Source organism: Psammomys obesus, unplaced genomic scaffold (assembly GCF_907164565.1).
Source record: "Psammomys obesus unplaced genomic scaffold, mPsaObe1.curated_primary_1811, whole genome shotgun sequence".
NCBI lineage: Eukaryota > Metazoa > Chordata > Mammalia > Rodentia > Muridae > Psammomys > Psammomys obesus.
In genome coordinates, this window is record NW_026594263.1 from 1859472 (window position 1) to 1873428 (window position 13957).

Below are 13957 nucleotides of genomic sequence, written 5' to 3' on the forward strand. Positions count from 1 at the left end.
AAAAAAAAAAAAAAAAAAAAAAAAAAAAAAAAGAGTCATTCTATTATACAAATGTATATGTACTCCCTATTATGTACAAGGTGTGTGGGGTATAAAAATAAAAACGTGTGTAATCTCTACCTTTAATAAAATTAGTTGGATAGAGGAGATAAGACCACTGTTTAAATAAATGCAGACTTAGGTCAGTACTGTGACATAATTGTGACAATAACTATCACTTATTGAGAACAGACAATGTGTCTGATACGATGCATTCTGAGTATATTTAATCTTCATGATGACTTTGAGAGTATTACTCTATTTTATACATGGCTGAAAAAATACAGTGAAGGTTAATTAACTTCTGTAGCTGGAAAGAGAGTGATTCTAGACCACAAAAAGAAGATAGAGAAGAAAGCTCACTGTCGACCTCTTTTTTGAGTGAACTGGAAGCACCTGCACCTATCACAGTGGCTGAAAGACAGAACCACCAGTGGCATAAATGTTATATGTAGCTCAGGCAGATTTAGTTCTGAAGCAGTGAAATACTTGGGTCACATTTCGTTTAGAATCTTGAGAACAGTGAAAGGCCCCTAATACCCATCATCAGTCATCACAAGTACCCATCACCACTCTTTTTGTTTAAAATCAATAAGAGTGAGCAAAGTGTCACAGCATGCCAGAATGTAGAAACATTAAAGGGCTTGAAATAGTACATTTTATGTTATGTATAGTTTACCAGGCTAAAGGAAACATTCATGTTATTATAAACTTTATTATTAATATATTAGCATGGAAATAAAATCATCAGACACCAAAACTTTCCTGACCCAAAGTCTATACAACTTAATGAACTTTAACATGTCTGTAAAGTTTTCTGCATGCATGCAGGTTATATTTGTCTTTTAAATATTATGCTATTTCTTTTTCTTTTCTTTTCTTTTCTTTTCTTTTCTTTTCTTTTCTTTTCTTTTCCTCCCTCCCTCCCTCCCTCCCTCCCTCCCTCCCTTCCTTCCTTCCTTCCTTCCTTCCTTCCTTCCTTCCTTCCTTCCTTCCTTCCTTCCTTCTTTTTTCTTCATCTTCTTTTTTTTTTTTTACTAAAAATCAAATATAGCTTGCATGGCTGCAGAAAGTTTCTGCAGTTGGGTTCAAAAGCTTGATGAACAAGGTTAAAACACACACTAGTTGAAACAAATTAACATCTATTAAATAAAAATTTATAATGAGCTCCTCAGTTCTAGCTACATTTCTTATTCTTAAAACTTTTTAATGAAAAATTTTTCATAAATATATTTTAGTAATGTTTGCCATTCCTCACTTCCTTCCAGATACTCTCCATATCCTTACTCACCCAACTTTATGTTCTTTCTCTGTTTCTTTTTTCTCTTTAAAAACAAACATAAGCAAAAATATCAAGAGACAAAAAATTCCCCACAAAAATGAAAATCAAAATAAGCAAACGAAAGATGGATAAGACAAAAAAAAAAGTGTCCAAAAAAGCAAAATGAGAGAAAAGTCTACAAAAATACTATGGAGTTCATTTTGTGTTGACCAACCTACTCCTGGGCATAGGGTCTGCTTTGAAGTTTGGTCTGGGATACAAAGTGAATAAACTGTAATTAATAAAAATAAAAAATGAAAAAATATCCAGTGAGACTCCTTTTCCAGGAACTATCCATTGGAGACACCTTTTGGTTAGAGATGTGAGCTTGCGTCCACTGCCCGTCTCAGTGCTGAGACCTCATCTGGCTTGGACCTGTGTAGACCTTGTGTATGCAGCTATAGTCTCTGAATTTGTATGTGCATCATTCCTGTTGTATCTGGAAGACAGGTTCCTTGGAGTTATTCATCCTCCCTGGCTCTTACAGTCTTTTTACCTCTTCTTCACAGACCCCTGAGGTTTGACAAAGACATCCTATTTAGGACTGAGTGTTCCAAAGTCGCACATTGCCTTCCTGGGTAATTCAGGCTATCCTTGATTCACTGAGCAGTCCAGGCAGACCTTTTGCCTTGGTCCCCCCTAATAGTTTAAGTTTCCTAACAGCAGTAGCACAGAGAGGTGGGGTTACCAAGGTAAAGATTTTACAAAAGAAGCCAGAGGTAATAGAACTTAAAACTGGAAAGACTGTGGAAATGATAATACAGGAAATGATAGCTAAGTAATAAGGATGATTTTTAACAAGAGAGCCTTAAGGAAAGGACATGAAGCCTTAAGGAATGTTAAGCCTTAAGGAATAGTGTTAGTGTGGAAAATCTGGGAATAGAAGATTATGACTGGAAGATGGGGTGCTTCAGTTTATAATGCTTACTAGTTTCTTCTGATTCTACTGGAGTGGGGGAAGATTTTAGGGGTGGCTACTGTGTGTGGTTAAAACATGTCTTTTCTCTGTTTAGCTCCGTTCCCCATTTTTTAATGGGATTACTTGGTTTCTTGCTTTTCTGCTTCTTTAGTTCTTTATATATACTGGATATTAGCCCTCTGTCAATAAAGGGTTGGTGAAGATTCTTTCCCAATCTGTAGGCAGTCGTTTTGTTTTGATGACCGTGTCTTTTGCTTTACAGAAGCTTTTCAGTTTCATGAGGTCCCATTTATTGATTGCTGCTCTTAGAGCCTGTGCTGTTGGTGTTCTGTTCAGGAAGTTGTCTCCTGTGCCAATGAGTTCTAGGCTCTTCCCCACTTTTTGTTCTAACTGATTTATAGTATCTGGTTTTATGTCCTTGATCCACTTTGACTTTAGTTTTGTGCAGGGTGATAAATATAGATCTATTTTCATTTTTCTGCATGTAGACATCCAGTTGGAGCAGCATCATTTGTTGAAGATGCTGTCTTTTTTCCATTGAATGGTTTTGGCTTCTTTGTCAAAAATCGAGTATTCATAGGTGTGTGGGTTTATTTCTGGGTCTTCTATGCAGTTCCATTGATCCTCCTTTCTGTTTCTATGCCAATACCATGCAGTTTTTATTACTGTTGCCCTGTAGTACAACTTGAGATCGGGGATGGAGATACCTCCAGATGATCTGTTGTTGTACAGGATCGTTTTGGAGATTCTGGGTTTTTTGTTTCTCCATATGAAGCTGAGAATCTTTTTTTCAAGGTCTGGAAAGAATTGAGTTGGTATTTTGATGGGAATTGCATTGAATCTGTAGATTGCTTTTGGCAGGATGGCCATTTTCACAATGTTAATCCTACCAATCCATGAGCACGGGAGATCTTTCCATCTTCTGAGATCTTCTTTGATTTCTTTCTTCAGAGACTTGAAGTTTTTCTCAAGCAGGTCTTTCACTTCCTTGGTTAGAGTCACACCAAGGTATTTTATGTTATTTGTGGCTATTGTGAAGGGTGTTGTTTCCCTAATTTCTTTCTCAGCCTTTTTGTCTTTGGTGTATAGGAGGGCTTCTGATTTTTTTGAGTTGATTTTGTATCCTGCCACTTTGCTGAAGGTGTTTATCAGCTGAAGGAGTTCTCTGGTTGAATTTTTAGGGTCGCTCATGTATACTATCATATCATCTGCAAATAGTGACACTTTGACCTCTTCCTTTCCGATTTGTATCCCCTTGATCTTTTTTAGTAGTCTTATTGCTCTGGCTAGGACTTCAAGTACTATGTTGAAGAGATATGGAGACAGTGGGCAGCCTTGTCTTGGCCCTGATTTCAGTGGTATTGATTTAAGTTTCTCTCCATTGAGTTTGATGTTGGCTATAGGCTTGCTGTATATTGCCTTTACTATCTTTAGGTATGTGCCTTGTATCCCTGATCTCTCCAAGACTTAAAACATGAATGGGTGTTGGACTTTGTCAAATGCTTTTTCAGCATCTAAGGAGATGATCATGTGGTTTTTCTCCTTCATTTTGTTTATGTGGTGGATTACATTGATGGATTTCCGTATGTTGAACCACCCTTGCATGCCTGGGATGAAGCCTACTTAGTCATGGTGGATGATATCTTTGATGTGTTCTTGGATTTGGTTTGCAAGTAAGGGGAGTGGAAGTCAATCTGGCGCTTTCTCAGACAATTAGGAGTAGTGCTAACTCAAGACCCAGCTATACCACTCCTAGGTATATACCCAAAATTTTCTCAAGTACACAACAAGGACATTTGTTCAACAATGTTTGTAGCAGCTTTATTTGCAATAGCCAGAACTTGGAAACAACCCAGATGTCCATCAACGGAGGAATGGATACAGAAATTGTGGTATTTTTACACAATGGAATACTACTCAGCAATCAAAAGGTAGGAAATCATGAAATTTGCTGGCAAATGGTGGGATCTAGAAAAGATCATTCTGAGTGAAGTATCCCAGAAGGAGAAAGACAAACTTTCTATATACTCGGTTATATAGACCTACAAGACATGATAAACATGATGACATCTACACACCTAAAGAAGACAATCAAGTAAGTGGACATGGGTGAAGATGATCAATCCTCATTTAGAAAGACAAATGGAATGTGCATTGAATGTATGACAGGTGTCTACTGCAAAAGGCATCTGAAAGACTCTACCTAGCAGTGTTTCAAAGCAGACACTAAGACTCATAACCAAACCATGGCAGAGTGCAGGGAATCATATGAAAGAAGGGGAGTTAGTATGATATGGAAAGGATAGGAGCTCTACAGGGACCAAATATATCCGGGCACAGGGTCTATTCTGAGACTGACACTAAACCAAGGACCATCTATGGATATAACATAGAACTTCTGCTGGGATGTGGCCCGTGGTAGCTCAGTAACCAAGTAGTTTTCCAAAGTAAGGGGAACAAGGACTATTTCTAATAGGATCTCAAGGGCAGGCTCTTTGACATCCCCCTACCCCAGGGGAGGAGCAGTCCTGTTAGGCCACAGAGGAGGACTTGGCAGCCAGCCTTGACGTTACCTGATAAAACAGGGTCAAATGAAAGGGGAGGAGGTCCTCCCCTATTAGTGGACTTGGAAAGGGGCAGGGAGGAGACCAGGGAGGGAGTTGGGGAGGGGGAGGGAATGAGGGAGCGGGATACAGCTGGGACCCTTACTTGGGTGCTCCTATGAAATACAAGCTGTGCATTGGCTGCATCTGTGTAGGAGGTCTAGCTTCAGTCAATGCATGGTCATTGGTTGTTGCTCCAGTCTCCGCAAACCCCCTGGGTCCAAGTTATTTGCCTCTGTTGCTCTTATTGTGGAGCTCCTATCCACTTAGGGTCCTTCTATCCTTTCCCCCATTCTTCCACAAGACTCCCTGCATTACTACCAATGTTTGGCTGTGATCCACTGCTGAATGGAGCCTCTCAGAAGACAGCTACGCTAGGCTCCCAACTGCAAGCATAGCAGAGTATCATTAATAGTGTCAGGGGTTGGCACTCTCCTATTGTGTAGGTCTCAGGTTGGGCCAGGCATTGGTTGGACATTCATGAAGGGAACTCTTTTTAAAATTTTTTTTTTTACTAAATTTTAATTTTTTTATATTAATTACAGTTTATTTATTTTGTATCCCAGCTATAGCTCCCTCCTTCATTCCTTCCCAATCCCATCCTCCCTTCCTCATCCCCTCCCTGTCCCTCTGTAAGTCCACTGATAGGGGAAGTCCATATCTGACCCTAGCTTATCAAGTCTCATAAGGATTGGCTGTAATGTCCTCCTCTGTGGCCTAGCAAGGCTGCTTCTCCCACGGGGTGGGTGGAGGTCAAAGAATTCATGCCAGAGACAGTCCCTGTTCCCCTTACTAGGAAAAACCCACTTGGATACTGAGCTGCCATGGGCTACGTCTGAGCAGGGGTTCTAGGTTATATGCATGCATGGTCCCTGGTTGGAGAATCAGTCTCAGACAAGCCCCTGTGCCCAGATATATTTGGTCCTTGTGAAGCTCCTGTTCTCTCCAGGTCTTACTAACTCTCTCTTCTTTCATTTGATTCCCTGCACTCTGCCCAAAGTTTGGCCATGAGTCTCAGCATCTGCTTTGATATACTGCTATGTAGAGTCTTTCAGAGGCCCTCTATGGTAGGCTCCTGTCCTGTTACTTGTTTTCTCCTACATCCAATGTCCATCCTATTTGTCTTTCTAAGTAAGGATTGATCTTCTTACCCAGGGTTCTTCTTCTTGTTTAACTCCTTTATATGTACAGATTTTAGTATGTTTATCCTATCTTATAGGTCTAATATCCACTTATAAGTGAGTATATACCATGTGTGTCTTGGGTATGGAGCTAAACAGAGAATTCTCTGTTGAGGAATGTAGAATGGCAGAGAAATACTTAAAGAAATGCCCAATGTCCTTAGTCATCAGGGAAATGCAAATCAAAATGACCCTGAGATTTCCCCTTACACCCATCAGAATAGCTAAAATAAAAAACTCAAATGACAACACATCCTGGAGAGGTTGTGGAGAAAGGGGATCCCTCCTCTATTGCTGGTGGGAATGTAAACTTGTATAACCACTTTGGGAATCAATCTGGCACTTTCTCACACAATTAGGAATAGCGCTTCGTCAAGATCCACCTTTACCACTCCAAGGCATATATCCAAAATACACTCAAGTATACAACAAGGACATTTGCTCAACCATGTTCATAACAGCTTTATTCGTAATAGCCAGAATCTGGAAACAACCCAGATGTCCCTCAGTTGAGGAATGGATACAGAAATTGTGGTACTTTTGCACAATGGAATACAACTCAGCAATTAAAACCAAGGAAATCATGAAATTTGCGGGGAAACGGTGGGAACTCTTGATGAGCCTGCAGATATAGGAAAAATTTGCTGAGCATGATGAGACAATTCCAAAGAAACAAAATCAATTTTCTTCTTCTGGGGGAGGACTGTTGCGCAGGAGCAGGGTTGAAGAAGTATATGACAGTGTGGAAATGATGGTGGAATAGATAATAGGTGGTGCCACAGGTAGGAAGAGATGTAACATGGATTTAGTCTCAGCAGATTCCTTTCATTTGTTTGTTTGGTTTGGTTTTGTTTTTTTTTGTGACAAGGTTTCTCTTTGTAGCCTTGACTGTCTTGGACTCACTTTGCAGACCAGGCTGGCCTCAAAGTCACAGAGATCCTCCTGCCTATGCCTCCTCCGGTGCTGGGATTACAGACATGTGCCCTTGCCCCTGGTTTAGTCTCAGCAGATTCTTAGAGAAAACTAGTCACCAGGCATAATGCCAGATTTCCCTCTGGCCTGTACTTCATAGTTTCTGCCTACATTAAGAGCATCACAGTAACAGTTTTTGCACTTGGAATAATAGCCTGGAGTGGCGTCAGTCTCCAGCAAGACAGTTTCTGTCTCTATCCTTGTGGTCTGGAGTGGTAGTAACCCTAGTGATTAGAGCTGCACTTCTCTGAAGAAATCTTATCTCTGTACTTTTTGTTGTGATTATAGCTATTTTTTCAAGTAATTTAACTCCTTAGTCTTGTGATGTGTCTAGTATTTCTCAAGAACTCTATCTATCTCTAGCTAGGCATGGTGTCATATAATTTCAGCACTTGAAAAAATGAGGCAGGAGGATAATCATGAGTTTAAGTTGAGCCTAGTCTAAAAAGTGAGTTTCAGGTCATCCAGGACTGCACATTGAGATTCAAAACGAAACACACAAGAAATCAACTAAATAAATTATTTTCAGTTCTAACAACTACCTTTCCATTGTTTCCAGTAGTTTTGCCTCTGGTATATCCATTTCATTTACGAAACAGCAAAAATCCAAATCTGGTTCATACCAGAAATTATACCATCTATACATAGCAATTGGCTTTAGTCTAGGCTGGGCTTTCAGCTTTTAACACTAGTTTGGAACCCTGTGTCCATTGCTAGCATTGTCTTCTGTTCACCCATGAAGCCATTTAAGTGATTCCTCTATCCACCTAAATCCTCCACTACACATTGATCAACAAATATATCACCTGTACTCTCACTTAACTTTAGATATAGATTCTATAAATAAGCTCAACTTCTTTCCAGCTAACCTAATCCATCTCCACAAAATTAGTAACGTAAATTTAGTCATGGCATTTGTGTGCCATATCTTCCTTCCTTCTTAAGAACCTTGTGGTACTGCTTAACAACCTTCCCTGCTCCCTAGCTGTACTATATCTTCAACTTTTTCTTTGCTACTTGTTTATTGTGGTATTTGATGTACATACACACAGACACACACACACACACACACACACAGAGAGAGAGACAGAGAGACAGAGAGATAGAGAGAGGGGCATAAATATATTCCAGTATTATTCAACCTAAAATAACAAAATTTCCTTCCAAACAAATATTTCTCTGACATTCATTAAGCCCATTAAGCAGAGTTAATTCTGCTTCAATTGCACAACAGCTTGAGGGTGGGGTGAGGGGTAGGGAGAAAGGAGAGTAAAGTAGCAGAAGGGAGAGAAGGAGGAGAGAAAGGAAGGAGCATACATGCTGACAGTTTAAGAAATGATGCTTTGCTATAACCCTAGGGATATTAAAAAATTAGAATGACGTTTATTTTTTGACTGTAAACTTATTTATTTTAAAAAGGGAAATTAGTATTCAAATAATTTCCTATCTCCTCTAAAATAAAATAATATGGATATTCAGCAACTTCTAAAGCATCCAAAGACATTTTTACAAAGTAAATATTACATATTATATACATATATGCATATATAATACATATGGAGAAATTACCATTCCTTGATGAGAAACAAGATGACAATAAGACAGTAAAGAGAAGGGTTGCACACACTACATGTCAAGTGACAGTGCTATAGCTTGGCATAATGGTTTAGGTGAAAACAATGGTTGGAAACTGATCTTTACGAACCTGCTCAGAATGATAGTTGAATCATGAGGCTTAGTAGATAACTAGGAAGGATCTCTGATTTTATCGTTTATACCCTCTACTGTCCTGTTCTGGCATGCAGGTGCACATGCAGATGGAGTACTAATATGCATAAATAAATAAATAAAATCTTTTAAAAAAAAGGTCAGTAGCTCTGTAGAATGATGTTTATAAAGCACATGTGTTAACACTGAAAACCGTTTCTAACATCCTTTTAATGTAATTTCTTTAGTTTTAGTTTATGTGCATTGGTGTTTGGCCTGCATGTGTATGTCTTTGTGTGGGTGTCAAATTCCCTGGAACTGAAGATAGTTGTGAGCTGCCATGTGGGTGCTGGGAATTGAACCCAGGTTCTCTAGAGGAGCAACCAGTGCTCTTAACCACTGAGCCATTTTCCAGCCCCTTTAATATCTTTTACTTGGAAATCAAGTTAGGTGTTTGTATGGTTTGATTTCGTTTTTGGGAAAAAAGTGTATATTGTATGCATAGTGCAATGATACACAATAAACATAAATGCCAGAATGTTACCAGTGATTGTTCTAGTCTGGGTGATAGCTCTAGTTCCTGAATATCTTATGACTCTTCTACACTAAACACACAAATTTTGCAATAAGCAAACCTCATACACACAAATTAGTACCTTTTTTCTGAGCCATCATGAGAGCAGCTTCCTCCTGCAGCACATGGAAACGAATAGAGACCCACAGCCAGACATTATTCTGACAGTGTGAGACCTTGGAACACCCAGTCCTAAAAAGAAAGTCTACGTCAAATTCCTCTCCTCAGGGCTTCCTGCAGGAGAGGAAGTCGAAAAAGTGTAAGAGCCAGAGGGTATATAGGACACCCAGAAAACAAGGCCCTCTAAATCAACAGGACTGAGGCACATATGAATGTAGAGAGACTGAGGCAGCATGCTTAGTGCCTACAGGTCTGCACCAGATGGGGTCCTAGAGCCGAAAGTGGACAAATATACCCATCCCTAACCCAGAAACAATCTCCAGTTGATATCCACTTGCAAATGAACATTTAGTTTCCACCAAGGAAGTCACATTGAGGAAACAAGTACTTTTAAGGGTACGCTGTATACTCAGCAGTGATGGCCAAGAGAAGACAAACTCAATGGCGACTTTGACGATCCTTGTCTCACAATGTTGTATTAGGGTTCCTCCTCTGCCTCCACTTCTTCCCCCGCCTCCTTTCTCCTCCGCTTCTTTTTCTTTTTACTCTCCTTTTAAAATCTTATTATCTTTTATTTTTATTTTATTTACTTATTTTTCTTCTCTTTTTACCCAACTTTGTATACATATTCTGGCTTCCAGTTTAATGTTTTTTATTGAAATTCTTGAGTGTGGGAACAAATGGGTCTATGTTTCTTTTACCTCTCTCAGGTTATTTTCCTTATGTTTGTGTGTTTTGTCCAATTTGAGTGTGTTAGTTTTATCTTAATTTTTAATTATTTTATTTGATATTATCCCATAGAAGTCTGTTTATTTCTCCTGTGAGATACAGACAGGGGGTGAGTCCAGATGGGAGGGGAGGTGGGGACTAACTGGGAGAAGTAGAGGGAGGAGAAACCATAATCAAGATATGTTATGTGAGAAAAACATAAAAGGGAAAACAAAGGAACCAAAGAAGGCCATAAGATAATTTGCTTTAAAGAAAGAAAAGGAAAGAGGAAGGGAGGGATGGGGAAGAGAAAGAAAGAAAGAAAGAAAGAAAGAAAGAAAGAAAGAGAGAGAGAAAGAGAGAAAGAAAGAGCGAAAGAAAGAAAAAGAAAGAAAGACACAGCCTCCCTACATACTAGGTGCTTCTAACCTCTCCTCTAGCCATATCTCAGCCCAGCTCATCAAATCTGAATTTTGAATAGTCTCATTCACTGTTTCCAGTTTTTTCTTCTCTATGTTTTCAGCCTGGCCTGAGTTTCTATCTCCCCCTAAAATTGTCCTTTTCAAGGTCTTCCAAGATAGCCTTGTTGCTAATTTACTTTTTTGTACTTATGTGTGTGACCAAACTGTATGGCTGAATTTGATATTATACTATGTTTCATTCTATTCTTCATCCCTAGGATGGCAGGACAATGAGGTTTTGTTACAACAAAACTGCAGAAGCAAACAAGTTTGATTTTAAATCCTGTCACCGCTAGCAATTATTAGCACAGAATTAGTGAGGTTGTACTCATGTCTTTGAGCCTCAGTTTCCCCCTCAGTAAAATGGGAATAATGCACATATTATAAAGTTTTGCTTGGTTTTGAATGAGGTGATATTTGTCAAGCATTTAGCACTGCCACTGGCATATGGCAAATGATAGTGACATTTGAATTGCTTTTAGTCCTAGTTCTCTGAATTCTTATTTAGCTTCCTTTTATAAACCAATTTTCTCTAGTGTTTTCTTCTTATGCTCTGTACCAGCCCTAGATAATCTTATCTAAGCTCTTGGCTTCAACAACTGGGTTCTGTCAATAAGCTTTTAAACATGACCTCTAATCTAGACATTTACCATGCATTTGAATACTAATAATCTGCTTGAGGTTCATCACCAAAGATTGTGTACATAAGCAATTATCAACTGGAGGCTATTTTGTTCCTTCTCCCCAAAGACATTTGGTAATAGACAGTTATTTTGGTTGTCATTAATTCAGGTTTGCTTCCAGTGGATTGAGACTAGTATATTGCAAAACACCAGCAAATGTACAAGATAGCCCCCCCTCTCCTGCCTAACAAAGAATTACGCTACTTCAGAAGTCAGCAGTGTCAATGTTGGGATACTCTGAAATAAGTAAAATGTGAAGGCTCAGCTCTCCATTCCTGTAGGAACTGTACAGGTGATGATGAATGTAGACTTCAGGGTTTAGAGAAGGTAATAACATGATCGAGATCACAGAAGGAGCTGGGCGTGGGGTACATGTCTGTAATCCCTGCATTCAAGAGGCAGAGGGAGGAGGACCTTGTATTCTTGGACAGCCTCAGTTCCATAGAAAATCTTCCAAATACACATGTATGCACACACAACACGTATAAAATTTATGTCCCTTTATAGCTATGTTTAAAAGATAAAATCTTTTTTAAAAAATAAAGTCTTAACAAGAAGTTACATCAGGTCTGATAGGCACAGGCTCCAAAAAACCTTCAAGTTTTGAGATTATGGTTGAGAAGTTGACAGAAGAATGAAGAGGCTCAAGAGTGTACAGTATGCCTCCAAGCTTGACAACCTGAGCTTGGTCACCAGAACCTACATAATGGGAAGAGAGAACTGACTTCTTCCTGCAAGTGGTTCTCTAACCTCCACACACAAGGCACACAGACATATAAATACACATACCAATAATTACTTAAAAATTTATAAAAGTAATAAGTAGTAACATATGCAACAACATAAGATGAAGCTCATTTTAGTGACATTAAATAAACCAGTTACAAAAAGTCACATTTTAATGTGATTCCATGCTTTAAATTCATGAATAGGCAAATATATAAAAGCATAAATTAAATTATTGGAGCTTGGAGTCAGGGGTATGAACGAGGATTAATACTAGGTACAAGTTGAGCCAGGTATGGTGGCCCTCAACTATAATCCCAGCACTCAGGGAGTCAAAAGTCAGGTGGCCTTCTCTACAAAGTGAGTCCAGGACAGCCAAGGCTACACAGAGAAACCCTGTCTCAAAAAAGAAAAAAGAAACAACAAAACCAAACAAACAACTAGGTACAAGTAATCTTGTAAGGATTAAAATGTTCTCCAGTTGATTCCTGGTGATGGCTGTATTAAGTAAGGTTATTAAGGACCAATATATATTAAACCAATGTGGCAGTAACAGAAACTGTGCTTTGCAAAATGAAATGGAAAAAGCACTGAAGTTCAGGGAAGCCACCATAAGATGGCACATGGAGTCATGAACGTTTGAGAGATTCTAGTCCATGAGGAAGCAGAAGGACTGGGAGAAGTATGTTGAGAAGTTAAGGATTACACAGGCAAAGGATTGAAGAGTTGAAGGGCATGTTTCACTGGTAAGTCTACCACTGAAATTACTATTCAGCTGTCTATGATAGGAAACTAGAAGGAGTTGATGGTGAAGAGTGTGGTTTAGTCTACTAAAATCTAGATCAGATAATCATTTATGAATGGATATGTTATTCCTTGTTGATCTGAAGAAGACTGGGAATAATGTGGAATGCCTTTTTTGGAGGAGGGGATCACTATGTTTCATACTGAGTGGTCTGTATTAGGGTTGCCAGATGAAATACAGGGAGTTCAGTTAATTCCAATATAGTACAATCATCAAATCCTCTTAGTATAAGAGTGTACTAAGTGTTTCATAATATTTATGCTAAATTATTACTCATTTGTCTGAAACTGATATTTCCCTTTATTTTTGTTTGTTAAATATGGCAATGCTACCCAAGCATCGTGAAACGCACCTTTAATCCCACCATTCAGGAGGTAAAGAACTCTGAGTTCAAGGCCAGCTGATCTACATAGCGAGTAGCAAGACAGCCAATGGCTCCACAGTGAGACTCTATCTCAATTAAAAAAAAAATCTGGCAACACAAGCTAAATTTTTTGGTTCCTTGCCAAAGCAGTCGAATTGTAGGTCCAGTGTCTACTCTCAGCAAGTGGCTGTGTTCATCTGTGTGGTATTTGTGTATGGCTTTTTTTGTATTCCCCAGGCTGACTTGTAATGACACACACTCACTGCATGTTATTTTCTGTTTACTATGCTGTCCATAAAATACTTCCTAGAGAGTGCTTTCTAAGTCATGAATCGCGAATGAATTGGGTCTGACAGCTCTAAATTGCACCTGGTATTTACACCTTCAGGTCATTAATAAAAGAAAGTGTAGATTGTTGTCAGGGTGTTAAAATTATTATATATTATATTTATATGTCATATCAAAATTATATTACAGCATATTATTGTTAGTATTTAGGCAGTCTGCTTCTGGGTTGCCTAGCAACCTGTGAAGTCATCATGTGTTGTCTACCAGGTAGCCACATGTGGCAGGCCTGGTTCAGTTGCTCCATAAAAGGATCAACCTGTCACTCTCTTGCCTTCTTGCTCTTGTACTCTCTTCTTCTCTCCTGCTCTTCCCCTCTCTCTGTCAGGGAGCCCCTCCCCACACCATGTCTTTCTCTCCCTCTCCTTCTCTCTCTACTACCCTGCCCAGAGACAGTCTCTGTGACCCCCTCTCTCTTCCATTAATAAA

At 39.1% G+C, this 13957-nt stretch overlaps 1 protein-coding gene across 4 annotated transcripts in view; it reads left to right on the forward strand.

The window, feature by feature from the left end:
• Vsig1 (V-set and immunoglobulin domain containing 1) overlaps positions 1-13957 on the forward strand; it is a 198252-nt gene that overhangs the window by 98911 nt on the left and 85384 nt on the right. The window lies entirely within an intron of this gene.